Below are 15,441 nucleotides of genomic sequence, written 5' to 3'. Positions count from 1 at the left end.
CGCCGCTGGCCGCGGGCGGTGGGGGCCGGTGGTGGCTGGCGGCACAGGGGGGTGGAGGTTGAAGATGAATTGCAGGCCCTCCCTAAACTACATGTGAAGTGCCTCTCTAGTACCATTGCGTTCAGTTTCGACAGTAACATTCAGATTCCATAGTACATTTTAGTTTCGACAGTTAAGTTCAGAGTCAACGGTCTTTACCTCATCTGTTGTAGTCAGGTGTTTTTTGGTGATGTAAATTTTACATCTATCACTTTTTGGTAATGTATTTTACATCATCTATGGGAGATGCTGTTAGAGTCCCACTTAATGATGTCTGTATTGTACTGCTTCAGCCTCGACGTCGTATGGCTCGCCGGAGCTGCTCCAACGACGGAACCATCCATCACAACAGAGCAGTGCCATGGACCCCGTCTACAGATTCCTCAGATCTTCCTCCACATCTTCGACAACCACCTCTGCCTCAACTTCTTCGACATGGCTACGGCAAAGAGGTTGTACACATGTCGCGTCACTTATTACTCTACATTCATGTCGATCCATTAGGGCTATTTGGTTCAAAGGAAAAACATAGCAATAGGAAATTTTCCTATGTCACTCTATTATTCAATTATTCATGCATTTTTTTGAAAGGAATGCAGCAGAACATCCACCTGGACCTACTTTTTAAAATCCTATGCATGAAAACAAGACCAAGTGCATTAGTGGCAGAATAACATTCTAACTATACATGCTTTCATATGGTTTCACTTTAATTTGGCCATGTTTCTTTCCAGTCCTCTGCTCTTCCAATTCCTGTGAACCAAACACCCAAGTTGACAGAAATCCTGTGTTTACAAATGCTTTGTTTCCCATGTGCATTCCTATCATAGTCCGGTGTTTTTTCTATCCCTGCATTTTTAGAATCCTGCAAATCAAAGGAGCCCTTACAGAATTACTTCAGTTACAGGTAGGTGTCTAAGAAAACTTTGTGTGGTTTATCCTGCTCCTGCCGCGACATCGTCCACCTCACTTGAGCTGCTCCATTGACAGAAGCATACACCAAACCATACATCATGACTCCTGACCGTATTTTGCCACCTTAGATCTCCTTCCCTGCCGCCGACACCCACCGCAACTCCATCACCAAAATCGACTCAGCATATGAACCTGAGGATTACACGGGTCCACAACAGAGGTTGCACTCTTTTGTTTCTGCTTATGTTATTCATTGCTTAATATTACCTGCTACTTTATCGTCCTGTTCACCTCTTAGACTCCAAGTCAAGTCCAAATTAATGTTCAAACCTGAGTTTTAAAATTACTTGTGAGGCACATATCGAGGCAGCTATGAATAGTATCTATGTCTATTATCTGGTTCACCTATGGTATGCCTATGTTGTTCATCTTGGGTGGGAAACAAATAGTAAAGCAATCATCATATGTATTTTTATTAAATTAAAGCTATCATCAGCCTGCTATCATTATTTTTGGATCCATCCACTGGCTGTTACATCACTCTAGATTTGTGCATGCTCTCCTTACATAATCTCACTATATTTTTTCGTATGCATGTTAGATATTGTACACAATCATGCTGAACATGTCGAGAAAAAGAGAAGAGTTTTGTGCAGCAATACAATGTCATGCAGACGTTGCTCTAGGGTGGGTTCAATGGCAAACCCTCCCCCTCTCCAGATTGTAATCCAGAGGAAGATATCTGTTCTGAGGCGGATTCAGACGCAGCTAACCACTCCTATTTACCCCAAGGTGTTTGCTCTAACCTGGCATGATGATGTTGGTCATATCATGCACATGTTGCCTTGCGGTGCCTACTTTCGACATCATATATGTCATCTGCTTAGTTTAGACATGTTCTGTAATGCCACCTGTTTAGTTTCTATATCAAATATGGGAATTGTGCAATCTCATCTCTTTTAGTCAATCATAATATATGTGAAATATGCACTGTCGTCCTGTTTAACCAGGCATCATATATTTGAATGATATCTTGCCCATCCTTTTCTTCATTACATTTCCATTTGTCGACAATGTTTGTACATTAAACTACTCTTCCTGTGAATCAGCCATTTGAGTGGGTAATGGAAAAATCTAGAGTGAAAACAAGGTCAGACAGTGCTACCTGTCGAAGCTGATCTCTTGCTGGGCCCCGATAGCTCCTTAGAGATGGATTCAGGGATAGATGACTAGTCCTATTCCCCCACCGAGGTGTATGCTCTAACTTGGCACGGTTATACTGCTCATATCATGCATATGGTGTCTTACATTGCATAGTTTAGACATCATATACACAATATTCAACACCATGTTCTTAGTTCAGACATCATATATGTGAATGCCCTCTGCTTAGCATATAAATCACATATGTGAATTAAATCATGTGATCCTAATTACTTAGATAACATGTATGTGAACTATGTCATGCGAACCTATTTACTAAAGACATCATATAATTATCTCATGCCATCATGTTTATTTAGTGATCATATCTTTGAATTATGTCATGCTGTGCTATCCGGTTTAGATAGACATCATATATGTGAAACTATGTCATGCTATCCTTTTTATTTAAACAATATACATGTCAACTATTTCATGCCCTCTTTTTCCACACTATCTATTGCATCTGTCTCTCATACAATGTCTGTACATTCAACTATGTTTCCTATTTATTAGTCATTTGAATTGGAGCTAGTGATGGCAATATCTAGCGGAGTAAAAACATGGTCTTCAAATAAAACAGTGCTTACTCTTGGTGGAGATAGCACCCCGGTTGTACATGCACGAGAACCAGCCCTACCACACATGCCCCAGACTCTCGCATATTGTACCCCTACTGCGATGGATAGAGAACAAGCTTCACCCAATCTAACCCCAACCCCAGCAGATAGTAACCCAGTTCCTGTTGACACAACACCATCGACACCACAGAGCTCCCAAACAAAAGCAGTTAGTAAGGCAGCTCCAGTGCCCAAAGCGCTAGTAATACCACGACGAACCCCAACTCCACCAGTTAGTACACCTATTCCTGTGGAGGAAGCACAACCAACTAGTCATAGTTTAGCATCTATCACATTTGATGTTGTTAAATCCTATGTGCGTATCTTCCCATCATGGAAATATTATACTGAAGATGAAGGAAAATGCGAGTTGCAGATGTTTGTCCAGGAGTTATGTGTAAGTAATGTTATTCATGGCAATTACTTTGCTTTGTCCCATACATTCTACCTCCATGATGGTTATAATACAACAAAATTTCCCATTTTTCTCTATAGAGAAGGACCGATTAGGAAACTCGGGATGAGGTAACCTGTGCTAATACCTCTGCTATCTTCAAGAATGCTTGGTGGAAGTATCAGAATTACCTGAAGAAAACGTACTTCACTGGCAAAGAAACTCATCAAATTCCATTACGTTCTCCCGAGACACATTTACTAGACGATGACTGGGAACGCCTTGTTCTGTATTGGTCCCGAACCAAGAATGTGGTAAGGTCTATGATCTCATTTTCTATTTTTAAGTACTATATTCTTGCGTCTTACTGTACTCTATTCATGTAGAACACGTGCTTAAACCTGAAGAACAACTGTTCTCATTTAAGATTCCATTGCTATCGTGCATACTGCTTTGCTCTTGTATCACTATATTTACTCATACAAACTTTTTTTTAAAATTGAAGGATCCAATCGAAACTCCAATGGCACAACAGGTATCTTTATGCATGTTTCTTTAATATGTTTGCTCTTCTAAATAGCTCTGTTGATTTCAATTTCAATTTTGTATACAGTTGACTTCTCATATCATGCACATTACTATCATCACAATAGAGCCAATAGTGTCGTTGTACATGTAGACCCGTGGTACCCATCTGAAATCTTGTTGTGCCATGTAGTTTCCCACGCTTTGTATTCTTTCAGTGCTACTTTGTGTTGAACTGATATGATTTGAACCGTGTATCTATTTTGATTTGGCAAGATAGTGTAGTGACCATAGGACATACATATATGTTTGTTTGATGCTTTTATTATGTACTACTTGGCAATAGAAGACTTGGTAGTTTAATCATGTCCACCTTACTAATGAATTGGTTCACCAGAATGTGTTTCATATACTAGTACATGCTAAACATGTTATGTGTCTGCTTGTTTCTTCGTTTAGAATGCTCACAGAATATTGTGGAAGAGTGCCTTATTAAGCAATGGTAAAGGAAGTAATGCCCATAAGGTTTAGGATAGTGAGACAACCTTGTTGGTCTCCAACAAAGCTGATAAAACAGCTAAGGCAAACTATCTCGAAGACAGTGAGACAACCCCAAAGTCATGTCTTGGTTTAGTGTTCGAGTTACTGGCCACTATCGCTTGCACAAGCTATTCAAACTCACTGTCTGCATCAGTTCAGTTTCTTGAGTCTCAACTACAAGTTGAAAGACATCGATCAGCCATGCTGCGACAAAAGTGGAAGGACTATGGAAGTCCCTGGAGCATTCAGATGCATACTTTTTGGTGCAACAACAAGCGCTGGAGGATTTTAGCGCCAAACGGGACAAAGCTAATAAGATTGCTAAGCTTATTGCCAGCATGGTGGATACCCAGGATAATGTTTCTTGAGCTCTTCTGAAGTTGTTTCAGTTATGGACTTTTTTGCTGCCGTGTTTATTTGCACTGGTGGCCAATTTAGACGGCCAGTGTATGTAATATGCTGCTTTGTTCCCTATATTTGCACCGGTGGCGAACTTTGATGCCAAGTGGATGTAATATGTGTAATAGCCGTAATAGCCTAGCATTAGTTGCTTGCTTATTTATTTCCTTATTGTCTTGTTTAGTTTAGTTGCTTGTAGTCACTATAGTTCTTTTTCCACATTTTTCTAGTGGCCACAATAACCTATGTTTATAACTAGGTCACAATAATCATGGTAACACACGGACTGTTGTGACCATGGTCTTGCTACCTGCTGTAGTGACCATGGCCCTCCACGGGCCGTAGGATCCATGGGCCTTCTATGGGCCTTCTACGGGCCGTATAATCGTTTCGCCAAACATGGGCCATACTATTTGTGGGCCAATAACGGACCGCAAAATGGGTCGTAAATGGGCTAGAGTGGAAATCATCTGTTTTATGGCCTGACCATAAGGGGCCGTTAATAGGCCGTATTTGATGACACTATGAAAACAGCCCAATGGGTTAACGAGCCACAAACAGGACGACTGTAACCACGGGCTGAATTTGGCCCACAAGCGGAACAGGCCAGTAACGGACCATAAGTAATCAAATTCTGGAAATGAGCCCAAGAATAAATGGGCCCTTAGAAGGCTGAAAGTTAACACGGGCTAGAAACAGCCGACAGACTAATGGGCCGTTAATGGATATAAAGTGATACACTGTTCATTACGGTCCAGTTTCACCACGGGCCGTTAATGGGCTAAGAGTTACGAAGGGCCTCATATGGGCCGAAAGACGTCATGGGTCGTACATGGGCAGGAAGTTACAACAGGCTGAAATCATATTGGACAGCCCAGATGACGCTACTTGGCCTAATTCGGATAAGCCATAACGGGCCGTGACTTAGCGGCTGTAAATGGGCTATATGTGAACAGGCCGTTAACAGGATTTCCGGGGGACAACCCGCTACCTTTTGGTCAAGTCAAACAGGCCGGCCTTTTCACCGGAATGGGCCTATATTGGGTCGTGCCATGTGTTGACGTATCATAGGCGCCTTCTGTCCAATGAGTGGATGACATCTGTCCCAGCGGTGAGCCGACACATGGTTCCTCTGGCCATTCAGAATTTTACACGTGGAAAATCCCCATTGGTCTAGGCTGTTAACGGGTTATCGGATCCAAACCGAAAACCGATAGCTTAACGGCAACCTGTTAGGGTGGATGCCACGTGTCGGTTACCCTTGACGAAAGCACTTCTATGACGTGTGATTTATCGTCATCGAAGTGGACACTTCCATGATGATAATTTTGGTCCACTTCCATGATGATAATTTTGGTAATGTCATGGAACACTTCTACAATAGCACAGGTATGGCTATATTGATTCTGTCATAAAATCGTCATGGATGTACATGCATGACAAAAAACGTGACCTACTGTGACAAACACGTATTATCACGGAAGTGTATTTTTTTGTAGTGCCCTCCATGATCGAATCCCCCTTCGGTGGAGTGCCGAAAAATGCCCCAAGATGGGATCTCACGAGAACAGAAGCTTTCAGAGGTGGAAAAGTATTTTTGGTGTGCCATCTAAGACAAGGGAATATTTGGGTATTTATAGAGTAGAGATTAGGGTTAGGAGAGCCATAGGGGGGCCCTCAAGCCTAGGGGGCTCCCCATGGGGTGCGCCTCTAGGGTTTGTGGCCCCCTCGTGGGTCTTATGGCATCTTCCTGAAGCTTCGTGGTTTCCTTCTGGTCCAAGAAAAATCCTTAAAAAGTTTCATCCCATTTGGACTCCGTTTGGTATTGATTGTCTGTAAAAGACAAAAACAAGGAAAAAATAGCAACTGGCACTGGGTACTAGGTTAATAGGTTAGTCCCAAAAATGATATAAAACAGCATATTAATGCATATAAAACATCCAAGATGGATAATATAATAGCATGGAACAATCAAAAATTATAGATACGTTGAAAAAGTATCAACATGCAAGTCGTGAATCTATTACAAACATGATCATTTCATACATCAACATATATCACATCATGTTTTGGCCATACCACATCATAGCATGCCCTGCAAAAACAAGTTAGACATCATCCACTTTGTTGTTGCAATTTTTACGTGGTTGCTAGGGCAAATTATAAGAACCATTGTCAAATCAGATTCAACTAAGGTGGGAAAGACAGACACCCGCAAAGCCACTTTTATACAATACAAATTGTGTGTCAGTTAGTGAAACCGGTCTCTTGTGCGTGAAAAAGTGAGGTTTGTCCGAGCCGCTTCACCCCACAATACTGCCAAATCCAAATAAGACAAAGGAAGTAAGCAATTTGAACATCAACGCCCACAACTTCTTTGTGTTCTACTCGTGCATATACATCTACGCATAGACCTTGCTCTGATACCACTAATGGGGAACATTGCATGAAAATCAAAAAAATTCCTAGGGAACACCCAACATCTAATCTAGGAGATGTATATAAATGAGAGAGGAGTGTGTCTACATACCCTTGTAGACGGAAAGTGTTAGCATCCTAACGCGGTTGATGTAGTCGTAATCTTGACAAACCAATCTGATCTAGTGCCGAATGGACGACACCTCCAAGTTTAGCACACGTACGGCTCAACGACATCCTCTCCTTCTTGATCCAGCAAGTGAGGGAGAGGACGTAGATGAGATCTGAACAAACACGACGAGGTGGTGGTGGTGGCGGCAGCGGAATTCCAGCATGGCGTCTCCAAGTGCTGACAGGACGTGGGGGAGGAGTAACAGAAGGGAGACTGGGTAAGCCCAGAAGGGTTAACTGCGCCCTGCGCCTCCCCACTATATATATGGGTGAGGGAGGGGTGTGCCAGCCCTAGCCCCCCTCCCAAGGGAGGTGACGGTGGCCAAGGGGGGAGGAGTGCCCTCCAAGCCAAGTGGAGGGCCCTCCCCCTTAGGGTTTCCCTTCCCCGGGCGCATGGGCCTTCACTAGTACGCGTTAGTGCTATACAAACAGTTTTTAATCCCTTTCCGCGATGACATTTGGAACCGTCGCCTAGTGAGTGACGGTGATAGGGGGTCCTTCACACAACCCAAAAATCGTTGGGGATAGGGAGCCTTGATGCATACAGTTGTCCCTATATAACCGTTTCCGATATCTCGAATATCGCAAACGCTTCATCCTTTCTACTCGTTTGTGCTCGCATTGCCATCGCAGTCGGAGTTTTGTGGTTTTACCTAAAACTAGGCAGATTCCAGGCACGGGAGCTTTCCAGGCAGATTCCAGGCACGGGAGTTTTATGATGCCTGGCACATCACAAACAGTTCACGATTATAAACCGTGTATGATAGGTAGCCAATCACACACATTTAGTTTTCCCGCATCATATGTGAAAGTGTCTGACATCACACACGCTTTGCAAGCGGCAACTACGTGCATTGTTACACACGTTTCTTCTCCGTGAACCATGTCAGATTATGATGTATATCACACACGCTGTGTTTTATTAACTGTGTGCGCCGTAATGACCTGCACACCGTAATTTCACCCTAATTTAATTGCTGATATTTAAAATTGTACCTAATTTAAACTTGAAAGTAGGCTATAGCTTTATTCATATCCATCAGGTTCAAACAAACAATGCATTATTTGATTCACAGGTACATATGTTTAAGAATTACATAAGCACCAAATAAAGAATGATGAACCGGGGTTCTATACTTGTACTATTGCAGATGGTTAAGGAAGAGGCGACAGACATTCCGGTTGTTGAACAAGGTGAAGCGGAATGGCCCTATTATGCTCTCCTGGATGCAGAAGGCATGCAGGACTCTAGTCCAACCCCTTGTGATGGCCGGCCGCCAATCATGTAGTTTGAGAGGTAGCCTTGACTAAACTGCTTCAGGATCCACTACAAAAGAAAAAAGATTCAGACATTGTCATCTAACACAACTCATTACGGGCGCTAAAAAGAAGGCTACATGATTCTTACTTACCATCCTGCAGTTCACTGTTATCTTGCATAAAGTGTAAACAAATAGTTCAATTGACATCTTTTGACCCATTTTAATAACAATCTTTATCAGTTTCCTCACTTGATGCTGGTTCATGAATATCTCATTGCCCCATACGCAGAAAGGGTCGAAGTGTGGATCTTTGGCAATGATATATGTACCTAAAAGCACCAAGTTAATATTAGAAGCTAAACAACAATTGAAAAATGATGTAGTACAACACTCCCTCCATCCTATTATATAAGATTTTATTACATGTATATCTAGACATCATCAGAACATTAAGGTAACACTCTTCCTTGTTGTTATGTAGCCTGGGATTGCATATTTAGTCATTCAGTACAATGCATGTTGCTATGTAGCCTTAGATATATTAAATATGGCCCTAGTTAACCTACTGATAAATGGGTTACAGATATATTTGGTGAAATGTCTGATTTGACGATTAATCCCTTATCAGCCCCAGGCTATATGGTACCATCTATCGATATCCTGAATAGTGAGTACATATAAGCAATGCGATGAAACTAACCTCGATGGAAAACAACACTGTTCTCAATATTGTCCTGCATGAGTACATATAAAGGCATGTTATGCACAACAAGCTAAACATCAACCAAATATATCCATGGTAGACAACATAATCTACAAATGATAGCTTCAGTGTGTAGGCTTAAGCATGCTAGTTAAGCAAAACAAGAAGTGGAAATGTGTGTTAACTGCATCAGACATAACATTTAAAAACGAGCAAATAGTCATTCAAACTGGTATTGTGCAGGTCTAAAGTACACTAGTTATTGTTAAAAAACAAAAAGGCATGTTAACTGCAATATCCTTAACAACAACAAAATATCGTAATTCATAGTAGTATTGTTGAAACTATTATTGATGAAATTGAACTGCACAACAAATAGTTGCACATATAGAGCATCACATCGTGAAGAACAGAAATAAACAAGTAATAAGGCCATCTCTAGCCGATCCTTAAAAAGTTAAACGACTAAAACCCTTAGTGGATATATACATACTCCAGCAATTTTTGGCCTTTTTCTTGTCGATCCCCTAAACTTAAGGTTGTAAACTTCAATTTGATCAAGTTCAAAGCAGGTTCAACCGAAAGTAGCATGCATTCAAACATAAACATAGATAGTTTTGCATAACCGAAAATAAAACATAAATTTAAACTAAGCTAAACTACTTTCGGTCGAAGTAGAGGTCGAGCCAATCCTTCCTCGTCATGTACGGTGTGCCGTGAGCTGGGTCCGGGCCGGTGCCGTCGTCGGGGTCATTGGGGAAGGCACTCCTCCACTCGTAGATTCCGATCTCCTCATCCTCGGGGCCCACCTCGACGCCCTCCGCGCCACCGTCACCGCTGCCTTCGACCTTTTCATCGAGAAGAGCGCCATAACCTCGCCGCCCTCTACGCTGCCGTCCTCACCGCCTTCAACCTCGTCATTGGAGGAGAGCGCGATAACCTCACCGCCCTCCGCGCCAGCAAAGATCGCTCACCCCGCCTCCATGAGCTCTGGGTGTTGCCGGCGGAGATCTTGCATGTAGGCCTTGTCGGCGTCCTTGTCCTCAAGGCCCTCCCACGCCTCGTGGTCCTCCCGTGCCATAGCCGAGCTCACCACCCCTGGCTCCGGCGGAATGAGGTCGGCCGGATGTGTGCCAAAGGGGAAATGGAGCCTAGCCACCGCGCCATGGTAGCGGACCTGCCAGCGGTCGTACTCCATGGCCGCAAGCTTGACCGTGTGGAAGCTACCGAGCCACCGACGGGTGTGGTTCTCTCGATTTGTAATCTCGGCGACCCACGTCCCCCACCGTCGCTGCCGGACCCTGAAGTAGGACCTTGTTGGTTGCCTAGTCCGAGGGAGGATGGGGAAGTCTTCGAACTGGCGTAGGGGCGTGGCAACGGGTGGATCGGGGCACCAGCGATGGCGGATCGAGCTCGCGGAGGACGAAGGGAACACCTCGGCGGCCACCTCGCCGACGTCGGGCAAAAAGGCCGCGATAAACCTCTTTTGGCCATTGGCTCCTCGAGCTCCCCTGCACACAGGTAGAGGTTGAGGATGGAGGCGCTGGCGATGGCGGCGACCTACCAATGCTTTCGGGGGTGGTGTGTGTCCGTGTGAGTGGAGGTTTTGGGGAATGTGTGGTGTGTGTGGAGGGGGGGAAAGGTTGTGTTTGAGGAAATACTGTGGCAACTAAAAAATTTACTAGACGGGAGTAACAAGGCAGGGCTACTGAAAATTTGGATCAAGGGTGAGAAAATATTTTTCAGATTGCGAGGGATGCAGAGGCGGGAGTAAAATGCCAGGACTACTGAAAATTTGAATCAAGGGACTGAAGTAAAGCGGGAGTATCAGACATCACACACAGTCCACACATACTAATCGTGTGCTATCAAACATTAAAACCTTCCAAGCGGTAGATATTTTCAAGATTACGAGGTAGTAATACTGTGGACTGTAGCCGACGCACCTTCTCGCGTAAGCCAAAGGTGTACTATACACCGATGGTGCTCCAGGATATTTTGTACTGCATCTCACACGGTTGGTGACAATAAACTATGTGGGATCTACTTGATTTTCCATCTTGATTTCAATTACATAATGGAGTCACAACGGTAATGGACGGTGTTTGAATTGCTAGACCTTTTATCTGCTTATGTCCATGGGTTTACGTTTATGTCCCATGCAAGAAATGGGGATGAATTTCAAACACCATGGCACCATTGGGGAAAAACGATATCCGTTTCCTCTTATTGCTTTCAAAAAAAATTCTAGTGTCAACATAGAACAACTGGAGTGGTGTGTTAAGTTTTGGAATTTTTAAGGGTTCGTTTGGACATTTTTATACATTAACTGGGTTTTCGAGGCATTTTATGTGCATAATTCAAATTTGAAATACATGCACATGCTCGAGTGCATATAAATTGGTTGCAAAATCAAATATGTGTCCTTCGGTGCATGCTTAGGTCCCATCCAAGAAATGGGAATGAATTTCAAACACCAGGGCATTGTTGATTGCCGGCAAAATGTTGAGATACTTGGTTTTTAAATTCTAGTAAATCCAAAACTCGTCTGGAATTCATGAAACTTGGCATGGTATCATGGAGCGGCATCAACATGTGGTAAATTTTTTGTCCCATTTTGGGCATGTGGTTTCGGTAGGGAACGTGCCACCTTTGGGGACGAAACGATATCTGTTGCCTCTTATTGCTTTCAAAAATTTTCTAGTGTCAACATAGAACAACAAGTGTGTTGTGTGAAGTTTTGGAATTTTTCAGGGTTCGTTTGGACATTTTTATACATTGACTTGGTATTCTAGGCATTTTATGTGCATAATTAAAATTTGAAATACATGCACATGCTCCAGTGCATGTAAATTGGTTGAAAAATCAAATATGTGTCCTTGGATGCATGTTTAGGTCCCATCCAAGAAATGGGAATGAATTTCAAGCACTTGGGCACTATTGATTGCCGGAAAAACATTGAGATACCTGGTTTTTAAATTCTAGTAAATCCAAAACTCATCTGAAATTCATGAAACTTGGCATGGTATCATGGAGCGGCATCAACATGCCATGGTAAAAATGTTGTCCCATTTGGGGCAGGTTTGGGTATAAACTTCTCACAACAAGCCTGGTGAGTTCGGTAGGGAACGTGCCACCTTTGGGGAGGAAATGATATCCGTTGCCTCTTATTGCTTTCAAAAAATTCTAGCGTCAACATAGAACAACAGGAGTGTTGTGTTAAGTTTTAAAAAAATTCGGGGTTCCTTTGGACATTTTTATACATTATTGGGTTTTCTAGGCATTTTATGTGCATAATTCAAATTTGAAATATATGCACATGCTCCAGTAGATATAAATTAGTTGAAAAATCAAATATGTGTCCTTGGGTGCATGCTTAGGTGCCATCCAAGAAATGGGAATGAATTTCAAACACCAGGGCATTGTTGATTGCCGGAAAAACATTGAGATACCTGGTTTTTAAATTCTAGTAAATCCAAAACTTGTCTGAAATTCATGAAACTTAGCATGGTATCATGGACGGCATCAACATGCCATGGTAAAAGTTTCTTCCCAGTTGGGGCAGGTTTGGGTATAAGCTTCTCACAACAAGCCTGGTGGTTTTGGTAGGGAACGTGCCACCTTCGGGGACGAAACGATATCCGTTGCCTCTTATTGCTTTCAAAAAATTTCAAGTGTGAACATAGAACAACAGGAGTGTTGTGTGTTGTGTTAGGTTTGGAATTTTTGGGGCTTGTTTGGACATTTTTATACATTAACTAGGTTTTCTAGGCATTTTATGTGCAATATTCAAATTTGGAATATCTGCACATGCTCCAGTGCATATAAATTTGTTGGGAAATCAAATATGTGTCCTTGGGTGCACGCTTAGGTCCCATCCAAGAAATGGGAATGAATTTCAAACACTAGGGCACTATTGATTGCCGACAAAACATTGAGATACCTGGTTTTTAAATTCTAGTAAATCCAAAACTCGTGTGAAATTCATTAAACCAGGCATGGTATCGTGGAGTGGCATCAACATGCCGTGGAAAACATTTTGTCCCATTTGGGGCAGGTTTGGGTCTAAGCTTCTCACAAACCAGAGCTTCTCACAACAAGCCTGGTGGTTTCGGTAGGGAACATGCCACCTTTGGGGACGAAACGATATCCATTTCCTCTTATTGCTTTCAAAAATTTTCTAGTGTCAACATAGAACAACATGAGTGCTGTGTTAAGTTCTGGAATTTTTCGGGGCTCGTTCGGACATTTTTATACATTAACTTGGTTTTCTAGGAATTTTATGTGCATAATTCAAATTTGAAATACATGCACATGCTCTACTTCATATAAATTGTTTGAAAAACCAAATATGTGTCCCTGGGTGCATGCTTAGGTCCCATCCAAGAAATGGGAATGAATTTCAAACACCAAGGCATTGTCCATTGCCGGCAAAACATTGAGATATATGGTTTTTAAATTCTAGTGAATCCAAACTTGCATGAAATTCATGAAACTTGGCATGGTATCATGGAGCGGCATCAACATGCTGTGATAAATTTTTTGTCCCATTTGGGGCAGGTTTGGGAATAAGCTTCTCACAAACCAGAGCTTCTCACAACAGGCCTGGTGGTTTTGGTTGGGAACGTGCCATCTTTGGGGACAAAATGATATCTGTTGCCTCTTATTGCTTTCAAAAATTTCTTGTGTCAACTTAGAACAACAGGAGTGTTGTGTTAAGTTTTGGAATTTTTCGGGGTTCGTTTGGACATTTTTATACATTAACTAGGTTTCCAAGGCATTTTATGTGCATAATTCAAATTTGAAATACATGCTCATGCTCCAGCGCATATAAATTGGTTGAAAAATCAAATATGTGTACTTGGGTGCATGCTTAGGTCTGATCCAAGAAATGGGAATGAATTTCAAACAGCAGGGCACTATTGATTGCCGGCAAAACATTGAGATACCTAGTTTTTAAATTCTAGTAAATCCAAAACTCGTCTGAAATTCATGAAACTTGGCATGGTATCATGGAGCAGCATCAACATGCCGTGGTAAATTTTTTTGCCCCATTTGGGGAAGGTTTGGGTATAAGCTTCTCACAAACCAGAGCTTCTCACAACAAGCCTGGTGGTTTCAGTAGGGAACATGCCACCATTGGGGACGAAAGAATATATGTTGGATCTTATTTCTTTCAAAAAAAATCTAGTGTCAACATAGAACAACATGAGTGTTGTGTTTAGTTTTGGAATTTTTCAGGGTTCATTTGGACATTTTTGTACATGAACTGGGTTTTCTAGCCATTTTATGTGCATAATTCAAATTTGAAGGACATGCATATGCTCGACTGCATATAAATTGGTTGAGAAATGAAATATGTGTCCTTGGGTGCATGCTTAGGTCCCATACAAGAAATGGGAATGAATTTCAAACACCAGGGCACTGTTGATTGCCGACAAAATGTTGAGATACCTGGTTTTTAAATTCTAGTAAATCCAAAACTCGTCTAGAATTCATGAAACTTGGCATCGTATCATGGAGCGGCATCAACATGCCGTGGTAAATTTTTTGCCCCATTTGGGCCAGGTTTGGGTCTAAGCTTCTCATAACAAGCCTGGTGGTTTCGGTAGGGAACGTACTACCTTTGGGGACGAAACGATATCCTTTGCCTCTTATTGCTTTAATATTTTTTCTAGTGTCAACATAGAACAACAGGAGTGTTGTGTTAAGTTTTGAAATTTTTTGGGGGTCGTTTGGACATTTTTATACATTAACTGGGGTTTCTAGGCATTTTATGAGCATAATTCAAATTTGAAATACATGCACATGCTCTAGTGCATATAAATTGGTTGAAAAATCAAATATGTTTCCTTGAGTGCATGCTTAGGTCTCATCCAAGAAATGGGAATGAATTTCAAACACCAGGGCACTGTTGATTGTCGGCAAAATGTTGAGATACCTGGTTTTTAAATGCTAGTAAATCCAAAATTTGTCTGAAATTCATGAAACCTGGCATGGTATCATGGAGCAGCATCAACATGCCGTGGAATTTTTTTGTCCCATTTGGGGCAGGTTTGCGTATAAGCTTCACACAACAAGCCTAGTGGTTTCCGTAGGGAACGCGCCACCTTTGGGGACGAAACAATATCCGTTGCCTCTTATTGCTTTCAAAAAAATTCTAGTGTCAACATAGAACAACAGGAGTGTTGTGTTAAGTTTTGAATTTTTTTGGGGCTCGTTTGGATATTTTTATACATGAATTGGGTTTTT

The sequence above is a fragment of the Triticum dicoccoides genome, chromosome 2A, assembly GCF_002162155.2.
Source record: "Triticum dicoccoides isolate Atlit2015 ecotype Zavitan chromosome 2A, WEW_v2.0, whole genome shotgun sequence".
Taxonomy (NCBI): domain Eukaryota; kingdom Viridiplantae; phylum Streptophyta; class Magnoliopsida; order Poales; family Poaceae; genus Triticum; species Triticum dicoccoides.
The sequence above is the reverse complement of the archived record's forward strand: the minus strand, read 5'-3'. Positions refer to the sequence as shown.